This window comes from Capra hircus, chromosome 3 (assembly GCF_001704415.2).
Source record: "Capra hircus breed San Clemente chromosome 3, ASM170441v1, whole genome shotgun sequence".
Lineage (NCBI taxonomy): Eukaryota > Metazoa > Chordata > Mammalia > Artiodactyla > Bovidae > Capra > Capra hircus.
This window is the reverse complement of record NC_030810.1, coordinates 105,911,444-105,922,824: the sequence shown is the minus strand read 5'-3', so window position 1 is coordinate 105,922,824 and position 11,381 is coordinate 105,911,444.

Genomic DNA, 11,381 nt, shown 5'->3' with positions numbered 1-11,381 from the left:
GGGCTTTGATCCCCACAAACTCCAGCAGTACCTCCAAAACATCCCAAGGAAAGTGGGCTGCCTGCAATGCAAATGCAACCTCAAGGGCGGTCCCTTGCCCACCCAAGCCCCTTCTGTATGGGATTCTGGACCGCACTCTGTTGGATGCCCCAACCGCCCCACTCATCACTGCCTGGGCTGCCATTCCCTGTGCTGGGACTTGGCTCCAAAGGTCTTGAGAAACTCGCAAAACAAACAAACAACAAACCCTCAAACAGAAAACCCTCCTCTCCGAATCCTTGAGGACCTAAAAGGTATTATTCTAGCCCTTCCCTAGAGACGCATCTACTGTAGAGATAGGGCAAGAAAACCATGCAGTAGCAGGTTGTAAGGTCCCTCAGTAAGAGACATGCCCCAGGCAGGGATGCAAAACTGATGGGGACAAAGCAAGGTGCCTGGGGAATCTGGAGAGAAAGAAACCTCAGTTAATCCATTGCATTAAACAAATACTGACTGACTGTCCACTATGGACCAGGTACTGTTTTAGATCTTGGGAATGCTGTCCCATGTTTTCTAGTGGAGAGGAGGGGATCTGAGAAGGCCTCTGGGGACAGATCTGGGCAGCACCTGGGTAGTCCTGGGACCTCCCTTTGCTCTCCTCAGACCTTGCATCCCTGAGCTGAGAGACAGTCTCAGCACTGTCTCAGGCTGAGCCCCGACATGGGGGCTCAGACAGTCTCAGCCCCCACTCAGGCTCATCCCCACATGGGACTTGATGGAGCTTAAGCACAGCCAGGCAACTGAGTGGCCGAAATTCAGTCCTGGTGGTGGCTCACATGTGACCACAATCCTTGCCTCAGGGAAACCTGGCTGTGACCGGAGAAGACAGAGGAGGTGGCCTTCCGTGCCACCTACCCTTGCGGCTAGAAATGTGGGCGCACGTTTCGGTGCCCTGGAGGAGTCCAGCCTCCAGCAGCACCTGGGTCTGGACAAGGGCTGGAACCAGTCTGTTCCAAGCCGCAGACCCCTGGTGGGAAACCAGACCTGGCGAGAGAACAGTCGCCGCTGCTGTAATCTCCATGAGAGCAGCACTCTGGAGTCATGGGCACTGAGGTCAAACTCCTGTGCCACCATCTGCAATGATGAAACCTTGGAAAGGCCTTTGTTTCTTTGGAACATTTCTTCTTGTGTACAACAGGCTGAATAGTATCTACTGCACTGGGTAATATCTACCACACCGGAGATGGGTAAGGGAGGCACCTGACCTATAGCTTAGGCTCAGCAAAATCTAATTTTTTTTCTTTTTTAATTGAAGTAGAGTCATTTACAATATTGTGTTAGTTTCAGGTGTACAGCAACAAAATCTAAAACCTAATTTCTTTTTCCTTTGCTAGTCATACACACAAACTGTAATCTGCACCAGATCTCCTGGCCAGGAGGTCAGAGGGCCACTCCCCTGTGAGTGGGGTACAGGGCTCATTATTTGAGAGAGGAGTCCTTTCCCAGGGAAGGAAATGTGCACCCTCCCAAGACTTTCCATTATTTCCAGATGTGAAAATTCATACCAAAGTCTAACCTTGGTCTTGATCTGGCAGTTTTTGATCAGGGACTTTCTTTACTTGCATCTTGACCCATGGCCATGGGACAAGCGCCCCGCCTCTCCACCCCAACTATTGCCCATTTCTATCCTCTTTCTCAGAAGAGATGAGAACCAGGACTTTCCCTTCTAGGACTCAGAAAGGATCCCCAGGGACTGGCTGAAAGAAAACAGGATTAAGGGAAGCAGGAAGACTGAAAGTCGGTTTTCAGGTAGAACTTTCTGCCCCAGTACCAGGAGGAGCATGTCTCAGGTAAACTTAGTATCTTCTGGACGAGGAAGATGAGGCCGGAATGGTGAAGTAACTCTAGGGTCACAGGGCATGTACTTGACACAACCACAATCAAGTCTCCAGACTCCCAGGCCTGGGTTCTTGCCAGGGACTACAGCTGTCTCTCTCAGGGGAGGGAAAATGGGGGAGGTAGAAAGAAGAGAGAAGTAAGTGGGGGGCAGCTGTCCGCCCTCTCCCACATGCAATCCAGCTGGCTGTCTCCCAGCCTCCTGGACCCTGGAGAGTTTTCCAGTCTCTCTGGATGAGAACAATCAATTTCCAGACCACTCCCCGCACCCCACCCCACCAATATCCTCCATCCAGGACAAAGCTGAGGCCATGACCTAAGTTCAGGAAACAGAATCTCCCCTCTCCTCCCCAAGTTCCAGCATCTCAACTCCCCACCGGCTCCTGTCAGCCCTGGGCCTTCCTCACTGGAGCGCCAATCACAGTCACAGTGGCTACTGAGCTTATCCTTCCAGCTTCTTGAACACCTGCCCCACTTTCCCAGACGCAGGGGTGGGGGCCCAGGCAGCTTGGATCCTCTCTGAGGCCCTGCGCACTGCACAGGCACCTGGACCCTGTGCCGTGGGGACGTGGCAGTGGGGCTGAGACGGGGGACGGGCACGGCGCTGAAGGCTGGCACAGCTGTGTTTGGAGAATAGGGGCTTTGATAGCTTCTGAAAAGGGCCAGGAAGCACGGGACCCCAGCCCTAGGGAGGGAGGGCACAGGAATGGGCTCCTGAGGGCTCCTGCAGCTGACTGTGGGTGGGAGGGGAAGTAGGGTGGTGGGAGACAGTGCGGGGACCTGCAAGCTACCCAGCGCTGCGGGAGAGACCCTGCGACGTGAGCAGGAGCCAACTGTCCCCCCTGAGCTGACCGACCCTCGCTTTGAGGGCTGCAAACTCGTGTTCAGAGGAGACCACAGCTGAAGGAACTGGAAGCCTCAACCCCGAGTACTTCCAAGCCTAGTTCTTGAGAAAAAGGTCCATGCCATCTGCAGGCTCCCTGCTGCCCCTCTCCCACCCCTGATGGGGAAAGACAGCTCACTTTTTCTATTCTGGGGCAGGTAGGTACTCTCTGAGTCTCAGTTTCTCCACTTTTAAAATGGTAATAACACTTTATTTTATGGTTTAGATGTTGGAACCATATAAATGCTTTATATAATTAGAACAAAAAAATTAAACTGGAAAGAATTAATTTTAAATTAACTTAAATGGAGGAAAAGGGATGCAATCCCTAAAATTTTAAAACAAAGGGAAACAAATGCACCTAATTATATATGAAGTTGGAGGTAACCTACACAGAAGAATTTTCTTTCAAGTGATTATAACACTCAGCATTTTCTATAGATCCCCAGGAACAAAAAGAACCATGGAGATATCTTATTGTTGGCGCTATTATTTTGAAAAGTGCTATTTATGTGATGAAGCAAACAAGTAATTATAGTAATGGTGTTCAGAAATAAGATTTTCAGTGTAAGAAAAGGAAGATTAAGCAAAAACTGCTCATCTTAAAACTGAATTGGAAATAACGGCATGAGCTCATGATTTACATATCTATCTTCTGAGAAAAGTTTCCTGAAAAGGCTTAGAAGCAATGACAAATCAATAACAGTGAATACCTCTTATGTCCAGACTGTGGTCTCTAAATAGTACTTTTCACTGAAAGGAACTCTTTGGAGAAATTCCAGGTCTGGGGCAGGAGAGCTTGTTATACTTGATAATAAGGAAGTTATAAGACTCAGGTCAAGTTCATGCGAAAAGGACCCAGCAGCCAACTTGAGAAGATTCCCACTGGCCAAAGATGAAACAAGGGCATTAAGCTGAAATGACTGGAAGAGACTGAGACACATGAAATGGATACAGAGTCTATGAGTCTATAATGTTACTACAAAATAGGATCACTGGTCATCTCTGGATAGTGATTAGACATCAACTCAATTTTGAAAATGAACAGGGTACAGCAGATCCTGTTGGTGGGCCCCATCTGTCTGCCCTTAGCAATCACCTCGATAGGCCAAAGGCTGCTGACTGCCTAAGGATTAGTTTCTGATGCGCAGGTACGCCTGGCTAAGTGCATCACAAGTCAGAATGGCCCTGGAAATGGCCCTCCATCAGCGGCAGAGAGCGAGCTGACAGACTGAAACCCAGCCCCTTGCCTCTCAGGAAGGAACCCTGTGAGGCAAGTTCCTCCCAGAGCTCCCGGCAGCTTTGCGCTTCAGCTGCCCTCGGTCATCACCTGCCCAATTTTATTTACTTAATTATTAATTGGATTCCTCCCTTTCCTATTAAGGTTTTCCTTTCCTATTAAGGTCTGGGAATTTTCAGACCCCTGAGTCCTGAGCACACATGGGTGGACACAGCTCCAACCCAGTGGTGCATTTGTGACTGGGTGTGAGTACACACAGAGGCATGAGAAAGCTGTGTGAGCAGGAGGCCCGGCCCCCACATAACCTGTCTCTGCGGCACCCCTGCCTTCCCTCAGCTCACCTATAACCTTGTGCGGTTTGTCTGTGACTAGGATGGACCTGTGCCTGGCCCATGCCTGGGTCACTGTGACATATTGATGGGAGCTAGACATGGGCTGTCACCATACTGCAGCCCCACCCATGGGTGGCCCTGAAAGGCAGCGGTGAGGGAGTATCCTCCCAGGGGGTTGTTCCAAGCAGTACACTGGTCATCTACTTTGCAGGGAGAGAGGTGACTTGAAGGAAGTATATACATGGACTCTTGAGCATGGCAAATGGCTTGTTGGTTGATCAGGCCAGGAGAGGGCAAGACTGGAAGGTTGGAGGTAAGGAAGTCTAGGCAAGAGCTGTAATGGATGGACCTACAGGAGTGGGCATTGTGTCTGATGGCAGTCCCATTTAAGATCATTCACTGCAGAGGAGACACTGAAGAGCTAGGGGCACAGAGGACTCCAGTGGATAACAGCCAGCCTTTGTCCCCCACCACGCCAGGGCTTGCACAGTGGGCCTGAGAATGGAGTAACTGTGGTAGTGAATATGGAGACTAGATAAGGGCTCACCAGCATGGGCTCCCTGTCACCAAGGCGGGTCTAGCTGCTGCCAATGCTGGATGTTCAGCCTGTCAGCAGCAGAGACAGATGTTAGCTCAACATGGTAGCATCCTTCGAGCACACCAACCAGCCACTGGGGAGCATGTTGATTACAACATACCTCTTGCAGTCTGGAGGTGGGGAGCAGTAACTCCTTACTGGGATTAATGCATATTCTGGATATGGCTTTCTGTTCCCTGCCCAAGTACTTTGACCATCACCAATATCTATGTCCAAGGACATAAAGAAAAGGGTTTATCCATATGAGACGCCATGTAGTATTACCTCTAACCAAGGGGATCTACTTACAGTGAAGTAAATGTGCCAGTGGGCACAGGACCACAGGGTCCACTGACCCTACAATATACAACGTCTCTTTGAAACTGCCAACCTAGTAGTACGTTAGTGTGGCCTCTCTACAGCATATCTAAATACCAGCTTAGGGAAAACGTCCTCTGGCATTGGAAGTATATGTATTTTGAACCAGTGGCCATTACATGGTGCTGTGTCCCAGATAGCTAGAAATCATGGGTACAGGAACCAGGATATGGAGGAAGAAATACCTCCTCACCAGTGACCCATTTAGGGAATTTGTGCCTCCTGTCCCTATCAATTTAGGCTCTGCAGGATTAGCAGTCCTAGTTCCTAGGGCAAGAGATGCAACTACCAGGTGTCACAGGAAGGGAATCACTAAACCTAGACTTATGAAGTGCTTTCCTAGTGGAACTCATTTGTATTGTATTGTGTTGACTTATTGTATTACTGGTCAACTTCCTGTCTGAAAGTTGAGGGCTGCTTCTGGGAGCGTTAACCCTTTAGCATTCCTGGCTAGCCCTGAGCACAGACAGGCTCCCACAGCCAGAAGAAGACACCCCCAGGTAGGGTCACAGATGCTCTCCCAGAAGCCTTCCACTTCAGGGGTGAATGCAAAGGATGTGAATGCAAAGCACTTCATAAGGCTGTAGCAGCTTCCGGGTCAGGTTGGGCACCTCGCGCCAACTGACCAGTAAGCAAAGAAAGAATTCTATTGGCAAAGATGCTTGATCTTGATTATCCCATGTCCAGTGGTAATCATGAATAGGCAGTTCCAGCAATGTTGGCCTGTTAAGGGCATGATAATAAAAGACTGAGGCCTTCAGGGATGAAGGTGAGGGTTTTTCCATTGTTAAAGCCTCATAGACCAACAGAATGAATGGTAGAGGAGGGAGAGGTTGAATATTGATTTCAGCCTTGGAACCAGCTGCAGAAGCTGTTTGTCCCACTAACCCTCCTATTGTAAGACTTTCTTTTTAAAAAATTGTATGACCACACCACAGGGCTTGTAGGGTTTTAGTTTCTCTACCAGGGATTGAACCCTGAACAATGAAACCGCTGAGTCCTAACCACTAGACTCCCAGAAGAATTCCCAATACTCTCTTTTTAAAGGGTTAGAAATTGTGATCAGCTACCACCTTGAAGAAGCTCAAATGGTAAAGAATCTGCCTGCAACGCAGGAGACCTGGGTTCGATCCCTGGGTCAGGAAGATCCTCTGGAGAAGGGACTGGCAATCCACTCCAGTATTCTTGGCTGGAGAATCCCGCAGATAGAGGAGCCTGACGGGCTACAGTTCGTGGGGTCGCAAAGAGTCGGACACGACTAACCCACCCACCCACCACCTTGAAGAATCAGTGAAGGAGAAAAGTGATCTTGTTATGGAGACACAAATGGGTCTGAGCAGTGCAAAGGGCGGAGCGTGGCTGTGGACCACATCCTTTGCATTCACCCCTGAAGTGGAAGGCTTCTGGGAGAGCATCTGTGACCCTACCTGGGGGTGTCTTCTTCTGGCTGTGGGAGCCTGTCTGTGCTCAGGGCTAGCCAGGAATGCTAAAGGGTTAACGCTCCCAGAAGCAGCCCTCAACTTTCAGACAGGAAGTTGACCAGTAATACAATAAGTCAACACAATACAATACAAATGAGTTCCACTAGGAAAGCACTTCATAAGTCTAGTTTGTTCATAAGTCCAACAAAGTTGGACCTAGGTACCCAACTAACAATCAGCTATATAGTACTGTATTGTAATAGGTTTATAATACTTTACACACTAATTATATGTACATAAAAAACAAACACAAAAAATAAAGGTAACATTTTAAACTTTATAGGACAGCACCTTGAAAAGTAAAATACAACAGCTGGCATACAGGGGCTGGCCTCAAGTGGACAGGCAAGAGGAATTATTGACTGGAGGAGGGAGAGGAGGTGGGAGATGGTAAAGCTGAAAGATTGTCAGCAATAGGAGACAGAAGGAAAGCCACAGTTTCACTCTCACCTGACGTTGATGGCACGGGTTCTGGTTCCTCTATGGTGTCAATTCTATCTACCCTCTTGAAACAACAATCCAGTGAAGAATGTTTGCATTTTTGAAAGCTTACAACTTGCAGGTTCGTATCTGGGGACTTACTGTACTTTAGTCTCTTTGCCCCTCAGGTGGTATTTCCTGAGAGAGGCTCTACACCACCTTCCAGAATTCCCGAGCAGGATTCAGCCACAGTTCTTCCGCCGGCTCTATCCCAATTTCTCATCAGCCTTCTCCCTTTTCCTGTCTCCCTTTTCCAGTCTTCTACCAGTGCCCCTTGGCATGACCTCCCAGATAAACTCCTTGCATTCAAAGTCTTGACTCACATCTACTTGAAGGGAACCCTGTTGTCTTAGTCAGTTCAGCCTGCTAAAACTAATTACCATAGCTGGGGTGGCTTAAATGTCTCACAGTACTGGAGGCCAGCATATCTGGCATCCAGTGAGGGCCTACTTCCCGGTTTGAAGGCAACTGTCTTCTCATTGTATTCTCACATGGGAGAGAGCGGAGACAGGAAACAAGCTCTCCCACGTCTCTTCTTATAAGGGCACTAATCTCATCATGAGGACTCCATCCTCATGACCTCTTTATCTCCCAAAGGTCCCGTCTCCAAATACCAGCACATTCAGGATTAGGATTTTAACAGGAATTTTTAGGAGCAGGGAGACACAAACATTCACTCCATAACACCTATCCAAGATAAATGGAAGAGAACCAAGCATTTTAACATTTTTATTTGTTTGGCTGTGCTGGGTCTTTGTTGCAGTGTGCAGGCTCAGCAGTTGAGGCACGTGGTGTGGTGCGAGGGTTTTAGTTGCTCCCATGGACTTCCCTGGTGGCTCAGGTGGTAAAGCATCTGCCTGCAATGCGGGAGACCCGGGTTCGATTCCTGGGTCGGGAAGATCCCCTGGAGAAGGAAATGGCAATCCACTCCAGCACTCTTGCCTGGAAAATCCCATGGACAGAGGAGCCTGACAGGCTACAGTCTATGGGGTCACAAAGAGTCGGACACGACTGAGCGACTTCACTTCACTTCACTTCACTTCACGGCATGTGGGATCTTAGTTCCCTGACCAGGGATTGAACCCACATCTTCTGCAATGGAAGGCAGATTCTTAACCACTGGACTTCCAGGGAAGTCCTGAGAATCAAACATTAATCCTACCCTCCTGAATGGCTTATCTGTCAGGTTAACAAAATAGTCGATAAGGGACATTTTTCTTTATAGACAATTCACAGCTAATAAGTGAAGGAGGAATGGCAAAATTAGAACATCTCCATTTCACACTCCTAATAAAATAATGGATCTAGAAAGTGATCATCAGTAGCCATTAGATAAGAAGTTGAGGAGGGTAGTGGGTTAAATGATGGCTACAAAAAGATATGCCCACATCTGAATCCCTGAAAACTGCAAGGGTTAACTTGCTTCGAAAAGGGCCTCTGTGGGTATGATTCATTACATGAATTCACTCCTGAAATTCGGTTAGTGTTTTTGAGAAGGGATCATCCTGGATTAGCCAGGGAAGGCAAATGCAATAACAAGTATCCTAATGAGAGACAGGAGAGGAGACGCAAGAAAGGGGAAGCAGAGAGTCCAGTGAAAGTGAAAGTCGCTCAGTCATGTCCGACTCTGCGGCCCCATGAGCTATACGGTTCATGGAATTCTCCAGGCCGGAATACTGGAGTGGGTGGCCATGCCCTCCTCCAGGGCACCTTCTCAACCCAGGGACTGAACCTCGGTCTCCCACATTGCAGGCAGATTCTTTACCAGCTGAGCCACCAGAGAAAGCCGAGAGATTTCAGTGATGCGGCCAAAAAAAGCCCAGGAATGCCACCCGCCCCCAGAAGATAAAAGAGACAAGAAAGAATTCTCAGAGCCTCCAGAGGGAGTGAGACACTGCCAACACCTTTAGTTTGGACTTCTGGCCTCCAGACTGTTGTTAAGAGGACAATTTCTGTTGTCTTAAGCCACCAAGTTTGTGGTGGTTTGTTACAGCAGCCATAGGAACTAACACAGTGAAGAACTTTATTATGAATGGATCAGACTCACACTACCTGAAGTTACTGGTCAGTCTTGGCATCACTATTCTAGTCCAGCAAACAGACACCATGTGCCTCCTGACGTGATGAAGGAGGAAGCGCACAGTGGTGGTTCAGTTGCTGCGTCGTGTTTGACTCTCTGCGGCACCATGGACTACAGCATGCCAGTTATCACTTATGAAGTATTCCTGGGGAGAAGAGTGAATATAAGCTTAACCAAACTCCCAAATATAATTACAGGGGGTGGAGGAATATATTTAATGACACTTCAGGGATACACTCAGCCAGATCCAGAAGGTGGGAAACTCGACAGGAAAGTGACCTAGTTTCATAAACAAGCAAACAAGATGGCATAGAAAAAAATGAAAGAGGAAGAAGTGTTATGGTTTAAAAGATGCTTAACCAAAAAAAAAAAAAAAATCAAATGCAATATAGATCCTGGTTTGAGCAAATAAACTATAAAGTTATATTTTTTAGACGTTCAGAAGAAAGTTATAATGAACTAAATATTAGATAACATCAGTGTAATTTTATTGAGGAATATGATAGTAGAATTATGATTTTTAAGTCACTATATATTAGAAATACAAACTGAGTACAGGTGAAATGATATGCTATTTAATATTTGCTTTAAAATACTCCAGCAAAAAGCAAACACAAATGAGAGGACTCAAGAGATAAGAATTTTTTAAGTCGTTAAGCTGGAAGATGGAGTCATTTGTTATTCTATTCTATTTTGTGTATGTTTTAAATTGTCTATAACAAAAAGATAATAGTATTAGCAATATGAAGAGTAGTTGTAAGAATTCATGGTTATATATTTTAATGGAGGAAGAAACAAAGCTTTGCAGCAAATGAAAAACTTCTCCCATGACCATTTCTCATATACTGAAGGAAAAAAAGCTATCTTCTTACAGTCTGAGTTGCGAGGCTTCAGATATTGACATTCTGGGACTCTGACTACATAATAGGCTAGAACTTAGAAACCCAGCAGAGCAAGGGAGTGGGTGACTACCAGTATGTCCCAGAATTTAGACTGCTCTCCCTGCTGCTGCTGGTAGCCATGGGTGCTGTTTCTGTTCACCAGGTATTTCCAGTTCTTTTAGGCCCCCTTGTGGCGGAGCGGGGCCCTGTGATTAGTTCTGGAGAATAACTTGTAGACAAGACTGGTGTCCCTGGGACCTGTGGCTTTTAATTGCTTGTATAAGACCCTCTGCTGCTGCTGCTGCTAAGTCGTGTTCAACTCTGTGCGACCCCATAGACGGCAGCCCACCAGGCTCCCCCGGCCCTGGGATTCTCCAGGCAAGAACACTGGAGTGGGTTGCCATTTCCTTCTCCAGTGCATGAAATTGAAAAGTGAAAGTGAACTTGCTCAGTCATGTCCGACTCTTAGCGACCCCATGGACTGCAGCCTACCAGGCTCCTCTGTCCAAGGGATTTTCTAGGCAAGAGTACTGGAGTGGGGTGCCATTGCCTTCTCCGTAAGACCCTCTAGAGCTCTTTTATTTTTTCCTTCTGGTATGGGGATTGATGGCATATGACATGATGGCTGTTCTATCAATCCGGACAGATACCTGAATGACTAAAATGAGAAGAGTCCACTTGTTGACCATAACGAACATGTGGCCAATTAAGAAATAAATCTTTATGTTTTAAACCACTGAGATTTGGGGGTTGTTTGTTATCAAAGCATAATTTAGCTCATCCTGACTAATCACTGCTGTACAGCAACAAATTCTACGGGCTACCTGGTAAGAACTTGAATAATAATTATTATTGTTATTCTGTTACCATCATTATTACTCATTAATTATTAAAGGTACCACTTACTGAGTACTTCTTATGTGTATCAGGCATGTACTACCCAGTCCATGCATTGTCTCAATTACTGCTCACAACAAATTCAGGAGGCAGTTATTATTATCCCATGACCAAGATGAGAAAATCAAAGCTTAGGAACTGTCACAAATATTTCATTTGCTATATGACAATTGAAGATGATATTCATTCAATCATTCTTTGTCCCTTATATAAAGTCCCATGGGATCAATTCTCTTTATCAATGATTGCAAGAATCCTCTTGGAAAGCCATTTTACA